This window comes from Gopherus flavomarginatus, chromosome 10 (genome assembly GCF_025201925.1).
Source record: "Gopherus flavomarginatus isolate rGopFla2 chromosome 10, rGopFla2.mat.asm, whole genome shotgun sequence".
In the NCBI taxonomy this organism is placed as follows: Eukaryota; Metazoa; Chordata; order Testudines; family Testudinidae; genus Gopherus; species Gopherus flavomarginatus.
The window spans coordinates 10,839,430-10,862,905 of record NC_066626.1 but is presented as its reverse complement, the minus strand read 5'-3'; the positions used below and the strand labels follow the sequence as shown (position 1 = coordinate 10,862,905).

At 44.5% G+C, this 23,476-nt stretch overlaps 1 protein-coding gene and 1 pseudogene across 10 annotated transcripts in view; one reads left to right on the top strand and one right to left on the bottom strand.

Moving 5' to 3' along the window:
* ADARB1 (adenosine deaminase RNA specific B1) overlaps positions 1-23,476 on the bottom strand; it is a 277,040-nt gene that overhangs the window by 184,258 nt on the left and 69,306 nt on the right. For 6 of the 10 annotated variants that reach the window (XM_050916505.1, XM_050916511.1, XM_050916509.1 and 3 more), the window contains one exon: positions 4,817-4,853. The exons of 3 other annotated variants lie outside the window; for them this stretch is intronic. The gene's annotated coding sequence lies outside the window, so the exon portion shown is untranslated. Of the gene's footprint in view, positions 1-4,816; positions 4,854-14,321; positions 14,409-23,476 lie in introns of all 10 variants that reach the window. One more of the 10 variants, XM_050916507.1, reaches the window with a different exon arrangement.
* Positions 2,671-4,043, top strand: LOC127030299 (ubiquitin-like modifier-activating enzyme 5; annotated as a pseudogene).

Sequence of the window (23,476 nt, the reverse complement as noted above, 5' to 3'; positions counted from 1 at the left end):
ATGAATGTGCAGTGGATGCACTAGGTAACAGAAGAGAGGATGATGAGTAGGACAAGGAATTGAAGAAAAATGAGATGGAAAGGGAAACCCCTTCAGTGGTAAGTGGGCTGTTAAAGAAGATTTGATGGTCATAAAAAGGGTATTTGATTATGAAAAGATCAGAGAAGGTTCAGTGTTCACTGAGTGGGAAAACACATCTAGGGCTGAAGATGAAACAAGAAAATGAATGCAGGAAGCTAGAATACTAGACAGAACGCAATCCTCAATAACTTCAACTTTCACAACGAAGGTGAGAGTAGCTAGAATGATGGAAAGATAAATACTGAAATCAATGGGAAGATTAGAGGTATGAAATTACTGGATGCTTCCTACAGTCAACTGGAATGATTTAATTTTGAGAGAGGCTGGGTTCAAATTTCATATCCTGATAATTCTCAAAACTGATAAACACTTATTTTCTCAACTAAGGTACAGAACCACTAAACCAGAAAAGAGAATAAGATGCAATATCAAGATAGAATTGGAAACTTATGTAGCAAAAGGATATCACTTCACGTTTGATTGAGCGCATAGGTAATACACCGCTACCTTGATATACCGCCACCTGATATAACACAAAGCAAGTTCAATATAACACGGTTTCACCTATAACGCAGTAAGATTTTTTGGCTCCCAAGAACAGCATTATATCGAGGTAGAGGTGTATATCTCCACAAATCAGTAAGTTTCACTCTCACTTGCATGTTCAGCCACTACTATCAAAGTTAAACCAACTACGATAATGTGTTAAATACGATAATAATCAATGTCAAAAGGACCAATATAATCCAAGACTGAGTTATTTAACCAAGTGTTCCATCTCTTTTGCACAACAGAATAAAGGAAAATGGTTTCACATGTTTCATTACACTACACCAGCACCAACCTTCTTGCTATTCTAGTCAGCCAGTTCACTTGACTCCAGATCTGTGCAGTCTTACTACAGTAAGTTAGTACAATTGCTAAACATTGTAATAGACCAAATAAGATTTGAGCTGTAAAACAAATTCTCATGTCACTAATCTAGAATACCTGAACTTTACAGTAAAACCACTGATTTAGTACTGTAAATATAGACTACAAAGAATGTTTTGTTAAAATCCTGAAATACAGAAGTGCAATCCAACAGCACCCTCTAATGTTATAGACTAGGTACACAACTGTATTTCAGTTGTAATGCTCCAATGAGTGAAAAAAGCTCTAAAATTGCATTTTTTCCGCAAAATGTCTTGAACTTATTTCTATAGTAATATGTTCAAAAAAACCTTAATCTGAAAAGACTGCTTCTAGCTAAATTGTCTCTTAAAGGGAAGGTTATATATATATAAAATTAAAAAGGACAATTAACACAATCACATTGCATATAATTAACACCACTCACAGGAATTATTTTAAAGCATTAAAATTAAGCACACAGAAGTTAGGAAAGCTAAAGTTAAGATTGCATACAAGTCTTTGCATATTACCACACAGCCTTTAATTACATGAAAGACCTCTGCCAATTCTTGACCCCTAATATACTGCCAGATGGAAAAAATAGAGATGATGGGCTTGGAACCAAGAAAACAACATTTTGAAAGTGTGCTGCTGTAGCCCAGGATGACAAACCATTTCAGCCAGGAAACCAGAATATTCTGGATCTTTGGGTGAGTATTGTTGGTATTTTACTGTATTACTTTGGGGAAAAAAATATAAACTAGCTACAACCAAGCACTGCTGTGTAAATAAGGGTAGTTTAAGTATTTCAGTTGAATTAATATCTAAGGCCCTACTTGAATCGCAGGACAATTGTCAAATAATTGCAGCTGAGTTGCAGGCAAGACATGGAAAACCGCGGAAAAATAAGAATGACCCTTATTATTTGCAGTAATTTGGAAAAGCTGACAGTGGGGACTCCCGCTGTTAGCTGCCCAGAGCTCATAGATGGGACTCCCGCAGTCAAAATTGCAGTCGAAGCCTAATATTGCGAGATTTGTAATTTCCACAATATCGCAAATTGAGTAGAACCTTATTAATATCTATTTAAGTGATTTTGAAGGTTAGAGGCTTACTATTAAAAGAACAGCAAAAAGGACAGAATGAGGGGAGTGTAACTGAAAGAGTATTTTGTCTATTTTCCCATACCAGAAGAACTGCTAATGGGATTTTTCTCAAACACTAATGAAAATATTCACCTTCAGCCACAGACCTTGCTTAGAAAATTTCAGCCTGAAAGGTGAATGTTTTTTAACCAACAAAAAAGTATTCAAACAAGTCACTAGAATGCAAACTGACTTAAAACGTTCCTACAGTGGCTACAATTAATACCCTCTACAGTAGGCTAACAGGTCTTATTTCTATGATGAAAAGGTTGCAGGATGGGGCCTCTAGTTCATAAACAAAACAAAAACCATAGACTATGTCACAAGTTTACCACTAAATCTTCCAAAATCATTTGTACTGACCATACTGATGCTAACTGCTACAATATACTGTACCAAACTAGGGCCCAAATCTTTCAAACCTCTCTTACAGGAGAAGTTCTTGCTCTCACAAGTAATCTCATTATAGGCAGTGTGTGAATAAGAGTTATTTATGAGATAAACACTGATGGGGACGTGTCTCTGTGCTGCTGGGCCAAGCGTGTGGCTGTCGCGAGCCACTGCCATGGACTCAGCCAGTCTGGTGGAGAAGCTGCAGCTCCATGTGCGGGAGCTAGGGGAGGCGCTGGCCAGGGAGCGGGGTGGCGGCCAGGGCCAGCGGGCTCGCATCAAGAGGAAGAGCCCGCAGGTGAACGACTCCAACCCCTACAGCCGCCTGATGGCATTAAAATGAATGGGAATTGTGAAAGATTATGAGAAAACCCATACCTTTACGGCAGCAGTAGTAGGTGTTGGTGGAGCTGGCAGTGTGACTGCTGAAATGTTGACAAGATGTGGCATTGGTAAGCTACTGTCTGATTATGACAAGGTGGAGTTGGTAAACCTGAACAGGCTCTTCTTCCAACCTCATCAAGCTGGACTAAGTAAAGTGCAGGCAGCGGAGCATATTCTGAGGAATATTAATCCTGATGTTCACTTTGAAGTACATAACTACAATATCACAACAGTGGATAACTTCCAACATTTCATGGACAGAATAAGTTATGGTGGGTTAGAAGAAGGGAAACCTGTTGATCTTGTACTGAGCCGCGTGGACAACTTTGAAGCTCGTATGGCAATTAACACTGCCTGCAATGAGCTTGGACAAACATGGATGGAATCTGGAGTGAGTGAAAATGCAGTCTCAGGACATATACAACTTATCATACCTGGTGAATCTGCTTGTTTTGCGTGTGCTCCCCCACTTGCAGTTGCTGCCAATATTGATGAAAAAACGTTAAAGCGAGAGGGAATTTATGCCGCCAGCCTTCCTACCACTATGGGAGTAGTTGCAGGGATTCTTGTACAAAATGTTCTGAAGTTTCTATTAAATTTTGGTACTGTGAGTTACTATCTTGGTTACAATGCGATGCAGGATTTCTTTCCAACTATGGCCATGAAACCAAACCCACACTGCAATGACAAAAATTGAGGAAACAGCAGGAAGAATACAAGGAAAAAAAGGGCTGCACAACCAAAACAAGTAGTAGTTGAACAGGAAGAAGAAATAGTTCATGAAGACAATGACTAGGGTATTGAGCTGGTATCGGAGGTTTCAGAAGAGGAACTGAAGGCTGCTTCTGGTCCACTTCCTGATCTTCCAAAGGGAATTACAGTAGCATATACCATACCAAACAAGGAAGAGAATGTTGTAGTTGGGGAAACAACAGTGGCAGAGTTCAAGGAAAGCCTAGAAGAACTCATGGCCAAGATGAAGAACATGCAGGCAAATGGAATATTGAATTTAACATTTGGGATCTTGCACTAGAGCTGAATCAAGAAATATCACAAGAAATAAGGTCCTGTAAGAAATTCCTTTCTTAAAACTTGAACTTTTGGTAAAACAAAACTATAAAAACTTGGAGATGGCATCTCATAACTGCATTCTGCTGTCTATCTATATACTGCTTTAAAATACAAAGTTGTACTACTGTAAGTTTTCATTTCTCATCATACTAGGGTCCAAATCTCTAGGGGAAAATTAAAGACAATAGACAAACTGACACAAAAAAGGTAAGCATCGCACACGATGTGGAATAATATTCCACATGTTGGCAATATGGGGGAAATTAAAGGTGGAGTAACCTTATCTGGATAGAGTGGTTCAGGGGATTGATAATGGAGTCTTTAATATGTACATTACAGCTTCAAATGTAAACCAGATTTGTGGTAGTGGTAAGCATCCAGCTGGCTACTGTTCAATGGGCTATGTTGTCTAAGTTTGTAGTGTGATTGTATCTGTTTTGTGGATAAATGGAAGGCTTCAATCTTTTCATAGGCCATAAATTTCACTAGAAAAATTTAAAACACTGATCTGCAGAATCAGGACTAAGTGAACTAGTACATTTTTAAAATGCAGTTTCACTTGAAAGAGATATCAGGTATTTCAGGATGTTTCTTATTTTCAGTCCTGACTCAGGATTTTATTGTACTGAAACATTTGTTTTTGGTTTTATAAATTAAAAAGTTGTACCTTTTAAATCTTCAATGAATTTATAAACAAGTGTTTTACATGTCTGATTTTTTAAATACTTTTTTTTAAAACAGAAGAATTCATTCTGTGTACACACAGATTTTCTTCCATAAAAAACTTAAACGTATATCAATTAGAAACCACACAACCTCTCAGTAATAATTTTGGCTCACTGACTGCTTACCTCTTCAACTCTCAGAAGCACGTGCTGGTCCTGCAACCTACAAAACAAAAAACCACCACACTTAGATTCTTCCAAGAATAAACACATTCCATTTAGTAAATGGCAACTTTTTGTCCATAAAGGGACAAAGCTGCTTTGGTGGTGATTTGGCCCATAATCACTAAGTACAGTCTGATGTGGCAACATACAATTATTGGCTGAACAAAGGGAGGGAGACTGGCCACAAGCTGCCAGCTAAGAAGTCCGCACAGCAGACACAGCTACCAGAGCCAACTACTGCATAGCCCTCAGGCACAGGGAGGGTACTAGGAACAGCACCAGTAGGGGCACAATTCGCTCTGGAAATCCCCAGCTGGTGGAGAAGCTCTTGGGAACTCCTATCAGCTGGCACAGCTTAGAGCAGCCCCTGAGGTTACTGTGACCTACAGCCAGGGCTGGGTAGAGAATGAGGGAGCTATAACTGGCCATCTAACAGATCCACTCATGCTCTCCTGCATCTAACATAAGGGTGCAGAAGAGAATCTGACCCACCATGGCACACAACTGCAAGCTATATTTAACTTTAACCACCAAAATAACCTAGAAAAATGAAGCCCGCAGGACTGTCACCTATACAGAATAAAAATCTAGTTGGATCTTAATACTTGCATCTGTGCCTAAAAATATTTTTTCTGTTTATGTTGACAAATTTCAAAATGGCTTTGGGGATCGCCAGGTTGGAGTTGGTCCTGCTTTGAGCAGGTCTCTTCCAACCCCAATCTTCTGTGATTCTATAAACCATAGAAACTATTTCCACAGTAATATTTGTGGTTAAACAGCTGTGCAATCAAGAATTCATAAATTATGTATTGCTGCAGAAGTACAATTTGAACATTTGAACATCACCTCTATGGTATTTGGATAAATGTTTTTCTACTAAGCAAGTTTAATTTCTTTTCTTATTCATAAACTAGAATAATATTTCTAATGTTAGTTTTGTCCATAAGGGGGAGATGCTGCATTACATAAGATCACTTAAAATAAATTAAAGTCAAGAGCCATTTTTTAAAATATTGCATTAACTCAGGGCTTGTCTATAGGAGGACACTCGGGAAAATTAATCTGAATTAATGAAAGGTGTGAATTTAAAATGGATTAGTTAAACTACATAAAAATCCTGTGTGGATACTCTTATTCAGAATTCAAGTGGCCTTAAGCTGGTTTAGCTTTAATTCGGTCAATTAAACTAAACCAAATTAAGGGCATTTAAATTCCAAATAAGAGCATCCACACTGGGGTTTAATGTGGTTTAACTAATCCACTTTAAAAATTAATCTGGGTTAATTTTCCTGAGTGTCCCCAGGTTGACAAACCCACAGTCTGGTTAATTCACATCAGATTTTTTTTTAAAAACACTTCATGATGTTCAGAATCATTGGAAGATACAAGCACAGTTGAAGTGACAGTATATCTTAAGGATATTTCCCAGATGATGATGCAAGGAAGTAAGTGACATGGAGACAAGGCCAAGTCTAACGTTCACTGAAGTCAGTGAGATTTCCATTTACTTCCGTGAACACTGGATTAGATTTATCAGCATGCTGTAAGCACCATATCCTGTGCCCCTTCATCAATCCCCTCCCCACCCCAAATAGTCCCACAGACACAAAGCTCAGTTGATTTTGCACACATATATTTGATTCTTTTGTCTTAAGTTCACAGAAAATACTTTATCTTGAATTCAAACATCTCAATGGAACCTTGCTTTTAAACAAACATTTTTTCTTCTGACAGTTCCAATTGTTATATAAAATTATAGTTTCCAATACTGGGTTACCACAAATTTCTGGTGTCCTTTCTCAAGAAAATGTTACTTTTTTAATATTTAGAAATTTATTCCGTATTTTCAGCTGTTGTTATTTAATGTAGCTTCCCTTGATTTCAGTGAAGCTAACCTGATATACAGTTGCTAAGAATCTAGTCTAAATTTAAAACAATTTGACATTTATAAAGTATATAAGTTACTTCCTGCCATATATTCTTACATAAATATATAGGACCAGAATCAGGCAATAGGGATTTCATGCCTGGAACTGTTTCATAATATCCTTTATGTTTTTAATTTTACATACATTTTAAACTTCAAAAAATATTAAAAGTATTTAATTCAAATTTTTCAAAAATATTTGTGCCACACTGGCCAAATCCCTTGCCAAAAAAGCTTGATCAGCAAAAAATTCTCTGTTGTCCCACAAAAAAGTTGGTCAGCTACTCCCAAATACAAACACAGATGCTCATCTGACATATTAATATTTTCTTTATAATCTGTTTTTGCCTCACAATCATTCAAAGGACATAAAAGGTATTAAGAAGAGGTTCTTTAAATACATTACAAGCAAGAGAAAGATTAATTAAAGTATAGATCCTCTACCTAGCAGGAAAGGAGAGCTTATAACTGATGACACTAAGAAAGCTGAGGGGTTTAAATACCTATTTTACTTCAGTCTTCACTGAAAATGTTAATGGTGACCAGACACTTAACACAATTAATATTAACAAGGAAAGGAACACAAGCCAAAATAGGGAAAGAACAGATTAAAGAATATTAGATAAGTGAGATGTATTCAAGTCTGAAGCAATCCCAGAACCATTAGTAATTATCTTTGAGAACTCCTGGAGGTCCTAGAACACTGGAGAAGGGCTAACACAGCACTTATCTTTAAAAGGTGGAACAAAGATAACCCAGGGAATAATAGAACAATGTTACATTATCTGATTAAAATATGACCATGTAGATCGTTGCTACCACTGTTATATAATTGCAACAAATCTTGTACAAACTATGTCAAGTAAGGTGTCTATGGAAAGGTTATGAGTTGCTGAATATGATTATCCTATTTGTATGCATGTATCATTTTTGTATCTCAGGTTATAAATATTAACTATGTACCTCTCTAGCAAATGTTTGCTCATGTGGTAACACCAACAAGGTATTTAGCCAGAACACTGTGAAGGAACTAGTTGAATTGAACGGCCCATCAAAGAACACTTGACTCAGAATGGACCATGGAAGACGCCTACCTACGCTTAATGGATTTTCCTGTGAACATTCTAACTACAGTATGGGTGATGGCTTCTACTATGACTAAGAAAAGCATGCATGGACTTGTGACTTGCCCCTGTGACACCAAACACCATCTTGTTACCTGTAACTTTCCACAGTGAGAACAATGGGATTCCCTTCAATTGGCAAAAACTATAAACGGCCCTCGAAGCATCTCTGTTTTGCCTCTTTCTTGCTCAAATCTCTGGACTATGATGAACTTGTACTAATGAGAGCATTCTAACCGAGGGACTAAGGACCTTCCAATGATTTGGAATCAGCCAGAGACTTAACAAGACTGCAGTTTATTCCATCACTGCTATAAGTCTGATCCAAGAACTTTGCAATTATTGTATGTATTTGATTCCTTTAACCAATTTAAACTCTCACTTTTCTCTTTCTTTCTTTCTATAAATAAACCTTTAGATTTTAAGATACTAAAGGACTGGCAACAGTGTGATTATTGGGTAAGCTCTGAGTTGTATAGTGACCTGGGTATATGGCTGGCACTTTGGGATCAGAAGAAACTTTTGTTTGATTAAACTGGTTTTCAGTAACCACTCATCATTAAATCTAGTGTCTGTGTGTTGAATCCAGGACTGGAATATCTAAGGAGGCTGTATTTCTGACTTCTTGTTAGCCAGTGCGGTGAGACAAAAAGTTCATTTCTGTTGCTGGTTTGGTACATCTCATGGAAGAATAACCACCAGTTTTGGGGTGTGTCTGCCCTTTTTCCCAGCAGCTTGTTCTGAATTTGATATTCTCAGTTCTGATCCACGGAGGCACAGTGACAACCAGTCAGCCTAACTTCAATATCTGGAAAGTTATTGGAACAACTTAACCAATTTGTAAGCACCTGGAGGATAATAGGGTTATAAGGAATTGCCAGCATAGATTCTCAAGAACAAATAATTTCCTTCTTTTACAGGGTTACTGGCCCAGTAGATGGGAGAATCAGTTGATGTGATATATTAATTTTAATAAGGCTTTTGACACAGTTCCACATTATACTCTCATAAGCAAACTAGGGAAATGTGGTCTAGATAAAATTAGTGTAAGATGGGTGCACAACTGGTTGAAAGATGATACTCTAACAGCAGTTATCAGTGGTTCACTGTTGAGAGGATGTATCTACTGAGGACCCAGAGGAGTCAGTCCAGGGTCCAGTATTCTTCACTAATGACTTGGACAATGGAATGGAGAGTATGCTCATAAAGTTTGCAAATGGCATCAAACTAGGAGGAGTTGCAAGCACTTAGGAGGGCAGGATTAGAATTCAAAATGTCCTTGACAAATAAGAGATTTGGTCTAAAATCAACATGAAATTCAATAAAGACAAGTGCAAATTATTACACTTAGGAAGGAAAAATCAACTGCACAGCTACAAACTGGGGGGTAGCTACCTTCATGGTTGTACTGCTGAAATGGATCTGGAGGTTATAATGGATCTCAAATTGAATACACCTCTACCCGTTATAACACCACCTGATATAATACGAATTCGGATATAACGTGGTAAAGCAGCACTCCAGGGGGGCAAGGCTGTGTGCTCCCGCAGATCAAATTAAGTTGAATATAACGCAGTTTCACCTATAACGTTGTAAGATTTTTTTGGCTCCCAAGGACAGCGTTATATCGAGGTAGAGGTGTATATGTCAACAATGTAATGCAGAAGCAAAAAAGGCTAATATTCTGGGGTGTTGTATGTAAGACACAGGAAGTAATTGTCTACTCACTATTGGTGAGCCCCCCCGGAGTGCTGTGTCCAATGCTGGGCACCACATCTTAGGAAAGATGTGGACAAACTAGAGAGAGCCCAGAGAAGAGCAACAAAAATGATAAAAAGTTTAGAAAATCTGACCTGTCAGGAAGCCAAAAAATCTGGGAAAGTTTAGTCTTGAGAAAAGAAGACTGAGGGGGAACTGGATAGCAGTCTTCAAATATGTGAGGAGCTGTTATAAAGAGGACAGCGATCAATTGTCCGCTATGTCCAGTGAAGGTAGGACAAAAAATAATAGGCTTAATCTTCAGCAAGGAAGATTTAGGTTAGATAATAGGAAAAGCTTTCTAACTCTTATCGGTAGTTAAGCTCTGTAAGGTGCTTCCAAGGAAGGCTGCGGAATCCCCATCTCAGGAATTTTTAAAAACAGATTGGATGTTTTACAAATAATGAAGACTGAATTTTGTTATTTATATGGTATTTCCATATTGTACATATATTTACATTTTTTTCCATTATATGTTTATATTTTAAATAAAAACAAAAATAAAGTTTCAAAGACAGAGATGGTTGAGGTTTACTTGGTCCTGCCACAATGCAGGAGGCTTGACTTGATTACTTCGAGGTCCCTTCCAAGCCTACATTTCTATGATACTATGTTAACCCAACTTGACTGAATTAACATGATTGGGAAGGAAAAAAAAAACCCTTGGCTTGTCAAGATGGGGCTAGTGGAATGCTGCAGTGAGGTACTGGGGAATGGTGCATGCACTGAGCCCTAGAATTGCACGGATTTACCTGCAATTAGCAAAAGCCATATCCCTAGCTGCTCCTCCCTCACCACCACCCCACACCCCTGGGCAAATTTCAAAGGCTTGCTGCAAACAATGGTGGTGTTAGAGCTATTGAAAAGAAAAGTCACAAGAAACTTTCATGATGAAAAGTGTTAGGCGGAGGCTGGGAGGTGGAGGGGCCGGGGGGGCTTTTGTTGACTTACTTTGGCATCTGGCCCTTTTCTTATTTTCCATTGAAGCTGCAAAGTTAAAGGGTGCCAAGTCACCTGAGCCTCAGACCATGGTGTCCATTGGGTTCTGACAATGTGCCCTAGCAATTTGGATGCATCTTTGCCACTATCTAAACACTGCTTTGGTTGACCCTGCTGCTGGGAGAGTGAGGGAAACCTCACCTGTCGAACTGATGTCATCTCCCATTCTAGGAACAAGATCTGATTCCTCCCTGTCCAAGAGACGAGTAAAATCTTCATTCTGATGTAAGCTTCATTCTCATGTAACTAACAGAGCATACTTATTTCCTTCTATCTTTCATTTGTTTTGTTGCGGGGAAACTGATTTAATAAAATTACAAGTTTGTAAGTGAGTGGAAAATTTTTGGATTGCAATCTATTTAACTGTGTCATCACGACCTTGTTGATATTGCAATCAAACTTCATATTACCATTGTAACTTACAGATGTAGAAAACAAAATTGATTTTGTAAGTTAACTATGTGCTACACAGAGAAGTTAATAAAGTATAGAAGGTTTACAGCTCAAATGGTTATGATAGATACCCTAAAATATAGCTTGGCCTGGAAGGTTTAGATTTTTATCCATAGATTATTTACTAACATTTATTCCCCATATATACACAAAAATCTATGAAAAAATATTTCCATCAATTGTAACTGAAATGTACATATAGACAAAATAAGAAATGATGTTTGATAATTTTTTAGTTTGATTAAAGGATATTTACCTTGTATATTTTGACATCTGATGTTCATAATTTGTGTTCTGACAATTATAAAACTTTAACTTTCTGAATGTCAACATCTACAACCATTAAATTCCCCACAACTGTAAACGTTATGATAAAAATAGAATACTTAAAAATAAACATCAATATTATAAAAATTGAATCCTGCCAAACCTAAATATAGCACTAGCCGTGGAGTGCAAAGTCAGAAAAATTAATCCTACAACCATGACAGGGTTCAGGTTAGTCATATAAAGACTGACCATATTACTCAACACTGCAGACTTTAGGGTATGCCTACATGCTGAAATGTAAAGGCATAACTATACTCGTACAATTATATGCTACAGTTACACCAGCATAACTACCCATGTGAACACACTTCTTACAGAGTACGAGTACCTTTTTTCCAGATTAATTTATAGTGCTTTTCAAGTGACAAATGAAATGAGAAAAAGGCACTCCACTCTGGAATAAGAGTGTCCACACAGGTAGTTACAGAAGCATAATTATATCAGCCAAGTTTACTGCCATAAACAAAGAATGGAGCTCCACTGTATTTGGTACATACAAAGGGACAGACAGCACCTGCCCCAAACAGCTTACAGTCTAAATAAACATGACAAACAGAGGGTGGGCAAAGGGGTAAAACACAGACAGAGTAAATAATATGATGGCTAACGTCATGTTAGTTCCACAATTTATTTTTGGAGGTGAGGGGGTTAGTTAGGAAGGGATATATTAAATGAAAAGAAAGAGAAAAGACAATAGAGCCCTGTACAACCTGACCTGAATCCAGTGGTACCCAACTTTAAGTGCTGGATTCAGGCCGGGTCAGAAAACAACCTTCCCCTCCTGGGTTCAGGCCAGATCTGCTTTCCTTCTCCTGCCTATTGGGTCAGTGCGGTAGCAGTTGTGTGCTCCACTTCTGCTGGCCACTGCCACCTCACTGTGCTGTGGAGTGAGTCACAGCCCCTCTCACACACAGCACAGCACGGGGTGGCAGGAGGCAGAGGCAGGACATGACAGACACCAGTCTGCCAACCTTGTGGGCAAAGGATGTCTCCTCAGTCAGCTGTCCAGTATCTGTACACTTCATTTTACAAGCAACATTTAAGTGAAAAAGAATATGAAATGCTGTGGTGCATATTATAACCCATATACAAGCATGCTATAAAAACAGACTAACGACGTTTACACACACTTCAACAGGTGCTAAATGCAAGGTAACCACTTGAGGGCACTGAAGACTAAGCAGAATGTCTACTAGCTTCATACATAATTTCAACATAAATATGGTTTATAGTTTGAATTTAAAAAAAAACCATGTAATTTTGAACTAAAATCGTATCCACCATGTATTGATATTTTAGTTTAGTGTGGAATCAAGCTTGAAATGCATATAATTTCTAAGCTTAAATTGCTCAAATATTAACTTATAACAATCTCAAATCACTACTTCTCAAAAGGTTTGAGACTTAATTTATTAAAGTTGCCAACTTTTTTTCAAATGGTATACCATATACTATTTCAGATTAAATTAGCTCTTCTGCTTTATTAACTTTAATAAACACTTATATAGGCCTTTCATTCAGAATAAAAATACCGCACAAACGCATATGCACACGCATAGAGGGGATCACTTCACCTCAAATTACAGCCAACTGATGTCAAATTCTGTAATGTGTGCTCACTATCTGGATTCCAAACGTGGGTACACATGCACACCCATGGCCGGCTTTAGGACGATTCGCCCGATTCCTGGGAATCAGGCCCCGCGCCTAACAGGGCCCCGTGCTTTAGGCGCCTTTTAAATTTTTTTACTTACCCTGGGCACGGTCTGCTCCGGCGTCTTTCATGGCCCCGCTCCCCTGACCAAAGCGCCTGCGTGAGCGCGGCTGCCCCACAGTCCCGCTCTCTCAGCTGGAGCTCTGACCAGAGCACCACAAGCCCCACGGCCCCGCTCTCCTGGCTGGAGCTCCGGCCGGAGCGCGACAAGCCCCGCGGCCCCGGCTGGAGCTCCGGCCGGAGCGCGACAAGCCCCACGGACCCGCTCTCCTGGCTGGAGCTCCGGCTGGAGCGCGGCAAGCCCTGTGCCCCCGGCTGGAGCTCCAGGCCCTTTAAATAGCTCCCAGAGCCCTGGGGCTCCCACGGCTATTTAAAAGGTCCGGGGCGGGGTAGAAGCAGGGGAGTCCCGGGCCCTTTAAATAGCCCCCAGAGCCCTGGGATAGCAGGGGGCTTGGGGGCTTTTTAAAGGGCCGGGCCTCCAGCTGCCTCTGCTGCACCCTCTGCCCTGCCAGCACCAGCCCCGCCCCCCGCTGCCTGCACCAGCCCTGCACTGCCCTGCCCTGTCTCCAGCCAACCCCTGCTGCACCCCCCTGCGCGAAGCCAGCCAGTCTCATACTCCTGTCTCCAGCCCTGCCAACCCCTGCTGCACCCCCCTGTGGCCCTGCCTGAAGTCAGCCCACCTCACACTCCCCTGTCTCCAGCCAGCCCCGCACCCCTTGCCCTGCCTGCAGCCAGACCCTACCTCCAGTCAGCCCCTGCCCTGCCTCGAACCAGCCCCATGTCCACTGCTGCCCTGCAGTTCCCAGGCCAGTAACCTGCACACCTGCTTCAATGAGGTGGGCAGGAAGCAGCGGGAACCCACACATGTGCACACCCCCAAGGAGTGGCGGGGACCCACACATGTGAAAGGGCAGTCATTAATAACCAATCAACAGCATATATGATGCAATGTACATAATATACAATTTTATTATTTATATAGTTATGGAAAGTAAATAATACATGGAAGAAATGGAAGGCTTTTTTTAAACTTTTTTCTTTTTAAGTCATCCCTGCCAGGGCCCCACCGAAAGTGTTCGAATTGGGCCCCGCACTTCCTAAAGCTGGCCCTGTGCACACCATGCGCCAGAGCCGCAATTGTACATAGTAGTGTCCACTGACCTGCACACGTGTCAACTGCGTCCAAGGCTTTAAGAGGCTGTGTTGGTCGACAATGCTCTAGTTCCCTCATACCAGGAAGCAGAGGAGCTTAAAGCAAAGGGGATGGAGGGTGGGATTAGAATCCAGACAGGGATCACACATCTCAAAGAACCTCCAGATACAGTAAGTAACCTTCTCTTCTTCTTCAAATGACAGTCCCTATGTGGACTCCAAATGTGGGAAAGTAGCGAGCAGTGCTCAGTGTGGAGGCAGGCGTGAGGGCTCACCAGAAGACACAGTCTGAAGGACCAACAGCAGCATTCAATGCCACGACAGGGCAATGGCTTAATGGGTGGAAAAGGTGTGAGGTGGCTGCCCTACAAATGTCATTCCAGGGAACATCCACAAGGAAGCTGATATCACAGCATGTCATAACTATAAAGGGAAGGGAACAGCCCTCCTGTGTACAATACTATCAAATCCCTCCTGGCCAGAGACACCAAAATCCTTTTACTTGTAAAGGGTTAAGAAGCTCAGGAAACCTGGCTGACACCTGACCAAAAGGACCAATAAGGGGACAAGATATTTTCAAATCTTGGTGGGGAGAAGTCTTCGTTTGTGCTCTCTGTTTTGGGGGTTGTTCGCTCTTGGGACTAAGAGGGACCAGACATCAATCTAGGCTCTCCAAATTTTTCTGAATCAGTCTCTCATATTTCAAACTTGTAAGTAACAGCCAGGCAAGGCGTGTTAGTCTTATTTTTGTTTTCTCAACTTGTAAATGTTCCTTTTTGCTGAGAGGATTTTACCTCTGTTTGCTGTAACTTTGAACCTAAGGCTAGAGGGGGTTCCTCTGGGCTGTACAAATCTGATTAGCCTGTAAAGTATTTTCCATCCTGATTTTACAGAGATGATTTTTACCTTTCTTTTTAAGAACCTGATTGATTTTTCCTTGTTTTAAGATCCAAGGGGTTTGGATCTGTGTTCACCAGGAAACTGGTGAAGTCTCTCAAGACTACCCAGGGAAGAAAAGAAGTGCTTGGGGGTGGTGGCAGCGATACCAGATCTAAGCTGGTAATTAAGCTTAGAAGTGTCCATGCAGGTCCCCACATCTGTACCCTAAAGTGCAGAGTGGGGAAGTAACCTTGACACAGCATATGCCTGGGTAGAGAGTGTTGTGACTTTGCGGGGGGTGAGGAGGAGAGAAGGAAGACATGGGAGAGCATATAGCAGTCTCTGATGCAGCAAGAAATCCACTTGGAGAGTCACCGGGAAGAAAGAGTGCAACTCTGGCAGCGCTCTACAACGGCGAAGAAGAGTCAAGGAGACACTTGGAAGGTGCGGGTGTGTTGGAGATAAAAGGCCAATGCCCAGCGAACATCTAAAATGTGGAACGCAAACTCACAGGAGGAGGCATTCGGTTTACAGGAAAAGATTGACAGATGCACACACTGGTTGAGGTGAAATGGGGGGGGCACCTTGGGAAGGAACTTGGGATGGAGACGGAGGAAGATGGTGAATGGCGGGTAAGTCTGTTAACTTACCTCACGGATGTGATGGCCATCAAGAAGATTATTTTCATGGAAAAGTGGGCCAGGGAGCAGATTGTGAGTGGTTCAAAGGGTGAGTTAAGATTAAGGCAGAGAGAATGAGATTAAGGTCCCAAGAGGAGGTTGGTTTATACACAGTGGGGAAAGCATTGAGATGGCCATGAAGGAAGCAGGATGTGGTTGCGTGAGAGAAGACAGAGAACCCATCCACAGGGGGGAAGAAAAGCACTAAGCACTGCCAGGTGGGTGCAGATGGAGGAGTTGGTGAGGTTCGACTGGCGTAGGTGAAGGAGGTAGTCGACGAGAAAAGGAATAGAGACAGAGTCAATGGGGTGATGGTGACAGCACGCCCATGCAATAAAACACCACCACTTGACCTGGTAGCAGGCCTGAGTGGATGGGCGTGGGCTATGTGTAAGGATGTCACAGAGGGGGGCAGAGAATAACTTGTCGACGCACTAACTCTATCCAAATACCAGGCCATGAGATGGAGAGGGCCTGGGTTGGGGTGACTCGGGCGATCATGAGCTTGTGTGAGGAGAGCCAAGAGGACTGAAAGATGGATCAAAGGGCAAGTGGAAAGGTGAAGGAGATCCATGTACCAACACTGGTGAGGCCAGGAAGGGACAATTAGAATGATTGTTGCATGGTCATGGCATACCTAGAGCAGGACTTGGGGAAGCAAGGAGATGGGGGGGAAAGGCATAGCGGAAGTCAGTGAACCACGGGATCAGAAGGTTGTTGCCCCAGCAACCCAGTCCGAGGGTGTCCCTAGAGCAAAAGTGGGGAAGCTTGTGGTTCTCCGGTGTTGGAAGAGGTCCCAGCACAGCGTGCATCAGAGATGAAATAGGGAGTGGAGACTGGGGTCATGGAGGTGTTGAGGAGGATGCGTAAAGGTCCAGATAATGGTGAAGGGGTGGGTCCAGGATGGTGCCACAAGAAGCCAAGGTAGAGAAATACAGAGTGACCCAGGAGATGCGTGTGGACTGCCATGATGGCGAAAACCTTTGTAAATACGCAGGGGGCAGCAGCAATCTCAAAGGGAAGGACCTGGAATTGGTAGAAGGAATGCCCTACCATGAAGCAGAGGAATTTGCAATGAGTGGGGTGGATGTCTATATGGAAATATGCATCCTTCATATTAAGAGCCATGAACCAGGCTCAAGGGGGAAGAGAAGGTATGATGAAGGGGGAGTATGACCATCCGAGAGCAAAATCTGTGGATAAATTTATTGAACAACAAGAGGTCCAAAATGGGATGGAGACCATCTCCCTTCTTCAGTATGAGAAAGTAAAGAGAACAGAAACCATGGCTGTGGTAGCACTGTGGAACAGGTTCTATGGCACAATTCTGGAGGAGGGCACCCGCTTCCTCTTGGAGAAGATGGTATTGGGAGATATGTTCGGGAGGACTCCAGGGTGAGTGACACGGTGGAAAGGAGAGGAATTCTGAGGTACCCCAATGAACAATGTCCAGCAGCCAGAGATTGGTGGTAATCACACCTCAGTTGTAACCGAAGAGGGCAAGACGACCCCCGAAAACAACTTGGGGGGTGCCTGGAAGTTCACACTTCTTGGGGAAGGAGTCAAAAGGACTGCTTGGAGGAACGTTGCAGGAAGGCAGAAGTGGCAGGAGCAGCAGGAGCAGAAAAGTGGGATCACTGTGAGCACAGGTGATAACGAGACAGTGCCAATGGACATCGAGGATAGGGCTGGTAAGTGGCACCAGGGTAGGGTCTGAAGGTCAACCTCTGTTGCCTGTGTGTTGGGGTTAGGGTATGTATACCCAATGACTGGAAGGTGGCATGAGTCCTTAAGGGAGTGCAGGCATTCATCAGTTTTGTCACTAAATAGTTTGCTGTCATCAAAGGGGAGGTCCTTGAGTGTAGTCTGGACCTCCTTTGGAAACTCGCTACATTGCAGCCAGGAATCACGGCAGAGGACAAACCCTGAAGCCAGAGAGAGGGACGCAGTATCAGCAGAATCAGCCACTGCCTGGAGAGCCACCCTGGTGACCAAATTGCTTTCATCCAGAAGATGTTGGAAGTCCTGATGCTTCTCTGGAAAGCCTGCCAGGATGGCCTGCTAGCTGGCTATGCAGAATTGGAGACCCACAGAAAAGCAGACCTTGCAGCCCAGCAGGTCCAGCATTTTGGCGGCGTGATCTGGGTGAAGGGGATGGATTTAAAATGCTGTTGCGGGTTGCGTTCAGTCACCGTGTGGACTAAAGAGAGTACAGTGGCGACTGAGTAAACAGAAAGTCTGTGCCTTTGTAGAGCATGAAATAACGATGCTCTACCCCCTTGCGAATAGGGGCACAAGAGGCCAGGTGTGCCAGACCATCTAGGCCAGTTGTAAAATGGTCTTGAGAATAGGCAGGGAGGTAAGGAAAGGCCCAGGGGGCGGGGGTGTAATATACCCAGAAACTGGCTCTGGGGGTCCTGTATGTCTTCTATGGGTAGGATGAGGGCTGTAGCCATCTGTCGAAGCAGATCCTGGTATTTCAGGTGGCCGTCCGGGGAGGGGAGACAGAGAGAGTAAGGATAGAATAAGTGTACTGTTCAGGGAGGAAGAGATGCAAATAGGGACTGGTGAGTCTGATAGTACCATCGGTACCATAAGTGCCAGCAGTGCCAGAACATACTGGGGCTCCTCATAGACAGAGGGAGGGACTGTGTGCATAGGGGACAGCAATGATGAGGGCATGGTTGCCCCTCATGGTCTCGGTAGGGATCCCAAGCGGCCCAGTATGGCCAAGCATAGAGGTCACCAGCCATTGGCGATGCCTGCAGATAGTGGAAGCATGGGTCGACCAGCGGAGCATGCATAGGTTGGTATGGGTGGCACTGTGGGTCCAAATTATGTGACCATGAGGGCATGAAGGCATAGTCTGGCTCAGAGGACCACACGGAGGCTGAAGACAGGTCCAGTAGGGGCAGAGCCGTTGGGACCGCCAGAACCATCAGTCTCAGATGAAACAAGGCTGGACAGTCCAAGAGCAAAAGGTTCCGCTGTGGAAGGGCCCAGCAGAGAGAGAGAGAGAGACAGAGGGGAGCAGGATGCTGGAGAAGAAGCGGCTCATCTGCGGGATACAGCAGTCTGGAAGTAACGAGTCCCAGAGCATGGAGGAGAGCCGGCATAAGGCAGCATCAGTTCAACCACTGACATGAGTGGGAACAAGTGCCCCAATGTACATGGGGACCAGGCGTGCAAGTCCAGATGGTCCCAGTGAAGTGGATGGAACCAGGAGTGAAAGTAGCAGGGCCAATGGAGCACAGTGCTTCGACTTAGACTCACAGACTTTAAGGTCAGAATGGACCATTATGAATATCTAGTCTGACCTCCTGCACAATGCAGGCCACAGAATCTCACCCACCCACTTCTGTAACAAACCCCTAACCTATGTCTGAGTTACTGAAGTCCTCAAATTGTGATTTGAAGACCTCAAGCTGCAGAGAATCCACCAGCAAGTGACCCATGCCCCACGTTGCAAAGGAAGGCGAAAAACCTCCGGGGCCTCTGCCAATCTGCCCTGGAGGAAAATTCCTTCCTGACCCCAAATATGGCAATCAGTTAAACTCTGAGCATGTGGGCAAGAACCACCAGCCAGTACCCAGGGAAGAATTCTCTGTAGTAACTCAGATCCCATCCCATCTAACATCCCATCACAGACCAATAGGCAAACTTACCTGCTGATAATCAAAGATTAATTGCCAAAATTAGGCTATCCCATCATACCATCCCCTCCATAAACTTATCAAGCTTAGTCTTAAAGACAGATATGTCTTTTGCCCCCCCTACTTCCCTTGGAAGGCTGTTCCAGAACTTCACTCCTCTAATGGTTAGAAACCTTCATCTAATTTCAAATCTAAACTTCCTACTGTCCAGTTTATATCCATCTGTTCTTGTGTCTACATTGGTATTAAGCTTAAATAATTCCTCTCCCTCCCTAATATTTATCCCTCTGATTTATTTATAAAGAGCAATCATATTCCCCCTCAACCTTCTTTTGGTTAGGCTAAATAAGCCAAGCTCATTGAGTCTCCTTTCATAACATGGATGATCCAAGGAATGGAAAACCTTAGTGGCCCTTCTTTGTACCTATTCCAGTTTGAATTCATCCTTCTTAAACATGGGATACCAGAACTGCACATAGTATTCCAGGTGAGATCTCACCAGTGGCTTGTATAACGGTATTAACACCAACTTATCTTTGCTGGAAATACCTAGCCTGAGGTACCCTAAAACCGCATTAGCTTTTTTTAACAGCCATATCACATAGTCATCCTGTGATCAACCAATACTCCAAGGTCCTTCTCCTCTGTTACTTCCAACTGATGTGTCCCCAGCTTATAACAATAGTTCTTGTTATTAATACCTAAATGCATGACCTTGCACTTTTCACTATTAAATTTCATCCTATTACTATTACTCCAGTTTACAAGGTCATCCAGATCTTCCTATAAGATATCCCGGTCCTTCTTTGTGTTAGCAATACCTCCCAGCTTTATGTCATCCGCAAACTTTATTAGCACATTCCCACTTTTTGTGCCAAGGTCAGTAAAAAACGGTTACTCACCTTTGTAACTGTTGTTCTTCGAGATGTGTTGCTCATATCCATTCCAGTTAGGCGTGTGCGCGCCGCGTGCACGTTCGGAGAAACTTTTACCCTAGCAACACTCGGTGGGTCGACTGGGCGCCCCCTGGAGTGGCGCCACTATGGCGCCGGATATATACCCCAGCCGACCCGGCCACCCTTCAGTTCCTTCTTGCCGGCTACTCCCACAGTGGGGAAGGAGGGTGGGTTTGGAATGGATGTGAGCAACACATCTCGAAGAACAACAGTTACAAAGGTGAGTAACCGTTTTTTCTTCTTCGAGTGATTGCTCATATGCATTCCAGTTAGGTGATTCCCAAGCCTTATCTAGGCGGAGGGGTCGGAGTGAGATGCTGCAGTATGCAGAACCGCTGTGCCAAAGGCTGCATCATCTCTAGATTGCTGGACCAGCGCGTAGTGCGAGGTGAAGGTGTGGACCGATGACCAGGTGGCTGCATGGCATATCTCCTGGATAGGCACACATGCCAGGAAGGCGGCTGATGACGCTTGAGCTCTAGTAGAGTGCGCTGTGAGGTGCCCCGAAGGGACATGAGCTAGATCATAGCATGTGCGGATGCACTCAGTTACCCAGGAGGAGATTCTCTGGGAGGAGACTGGCAGACCTTTCATCCATTCCGCGACCGCCACGAACAGTTGGGGAGACTTCCAGAACGGCTTCGTCCGCTCAATATAGAAAGCGAGTGCCCTGCGTAGATCTAAGGAGTGTAGCTGCTGCTCCCGCCGAGAAGAATGGGGCTTTGGAAAGAAGACCGGGAGGAAGATGTCCTGGTTGGTATGGAAGGCAGACACAACCTTAGGGAGGAACGCCGGATGAGGGCGCAGTTGTACCTTGTCTTTATGAAAAACAGTGTAGGGCGGGTCCACCGTGAGTGCTCTCAGCTCGGAGACCCGCCTGGTCGATGTAATGGCCACCAGGAAGACTGTTTTCCATGATAGGTACAGGAGCGAGCAAGTCGCTAGCGGCTCAAAGGGTGGGTGCATTAGTCTGTTTAGGACCAAACTGAGATCCCAGGTAGGGGCAGGGTGACATACGGGGGGATAGAGACGCTCTAGGCCCTTAATGAACCGAGAGACCAAGAGGTGGGAGAACACGGAGTGGCCACCCTCACCTGGCCGGAAAGTGGATATAGACGCTAAGTGCACCTTCAGAGAGGATGTCGCCAGGCCCTGTTGCTTAAGGTACCAGAGGTAGTCTAGGACCATGGGAATCGAGGTCTCCGAAGGAGTAATGCCCTGAGTTGTGCACCAGCAAGAGAAGCGTTTCCACTTCGCCAAATACATGGAGCGGGTAGAAGGCTTCCTGCTGCTGAACCGGAGCGGAACAGCACAACTCCGCTGTGTTTAGCCATGCAGGAGCCACGCCGTGAGGTGGAGGGCTCGCAGGTCTGGGTGACGAAGCTGCCGTGGTCTTGCGTCATCAGGTCTGGGAGGAGAGAGAGGGGAACTGGGGTGTCCATGGACAGATCTAGCAGGGTAGTGTACCAGTGCTGTCTAGGCCACGCAGGCGCGATCAGGATCAGAAGTGCTTTGTCCCTGCGGAGCTTTAACAGGACCTTGTGCACCAGAAAAAACGGAGGGAAGGCATACAGCAGGTGGTGCCTCCACGACAGGAGGAATGCGTCTGTGATCACCCCGGAGAGAGACCCTGAAAGGAGAAGAACTCCTGGCACTTCCTGTTCGAGCGGGAGGCAAACAGGTCTATGAGGGGAAATCCCCACCTCCAGAAGATCGAATGGATGACGTCCGGTCTTATTGACCATTCGTGACATAGGAAGGACCAGCTAAGCCGATCCACCAGAGTGTTCCGGACCCCCGGAAGAAAGGACGCCACGAGGTCTATCGAGTGGGCTATACAGAAGTCCCAGAGTCGAATGGCCTCTTGACACAGGGGAGACGAGCGGGTCCCCCTCGTTTGCTGATGTAGTACATGGCCGTTGTGTTGTCCGTGAATACCGAAACACAACGGCCGTGAAGATGTTGCTGAAACGCCTGGCACGCAAGGTGGACTGCTCTCAACTCCCGGACGTTTATGTGGAGACAGCTCCTGGGACGACCAAAGCGGTGAGGATGCTCACTACGGGGTCTTCGACTTCTGGGACTTCCTCCACTGGGAGGTTGATATTGAGGGCCATCCTGCGAAGGAGGTCCTGATGGGCCCTGAGGTCTATCAGTGGGGGCCCTGATGATGAGGTCCCTGCCACAGCCTCATCTGGTGAGGAGGAGGAGGATACCCCAGGAATGAGAGGGTCCTGGATGGCCTCCTGCTCCTGGGACGGTTCCTGCTCCAGCTGCCCCGGGGAGTCCGGAGGATGTGTCGCGTGCTCCTCCGACTCAACCGCGGGGGGGGGAGGGGAGGGAAATGGTGGCCTCTGGTGCCCGATGTTCTGAGGCAGCAGAGCGGGTCTGGACTAGGGGAGCACCCTGGGCTTGATGGCACGCCCAGAGTGTCCAGAAGGACCACTGTTGAGGTCCTATGTCCTGCGGCCGAGAGTCCTGGAAAACTCCTGTAGGTACCTCCATATCCCGATCCCGGTCATAGTAGCTGTCCGCCTGGGAGGATACAGACGTGTGTCTGGACGGCCATGGTGGAGCAGAAAAGCCTGGAGCCGAAGTCCCGACGGATCTCTCACCCCTCGATCGTGGGGACCAGTGCCGGTACACACAGCGATACCAAGAGCGAGACCGGGACCTGCGACAGGACCGGTGCCGGGAGGTCGACCTGTATCTCGAGTCTCTATGCCTTGACCTGCTCCGGGAGGTACGGTGCCTGGGACGGTGCCGGGAATTGGAGCGGTACCGTGAGTAGAGGGTTGGGGAGTGAGAGACTGACCAGTGCCGAGAGCCTGACCGGTGCCGAGAGTCCGACCGGTGCCGTGGTGAGGAACGGTGCCGGGACTGAGAGCGACGTCGAGAGTGGGAGCGACGTCTCGACCCAGAGCACCTGCGGGATCGTGATCTTGAGCGGTGCCGGTCCGCTACGCTGACAGATGGTGGTCTGGTCAGGGTCGGCT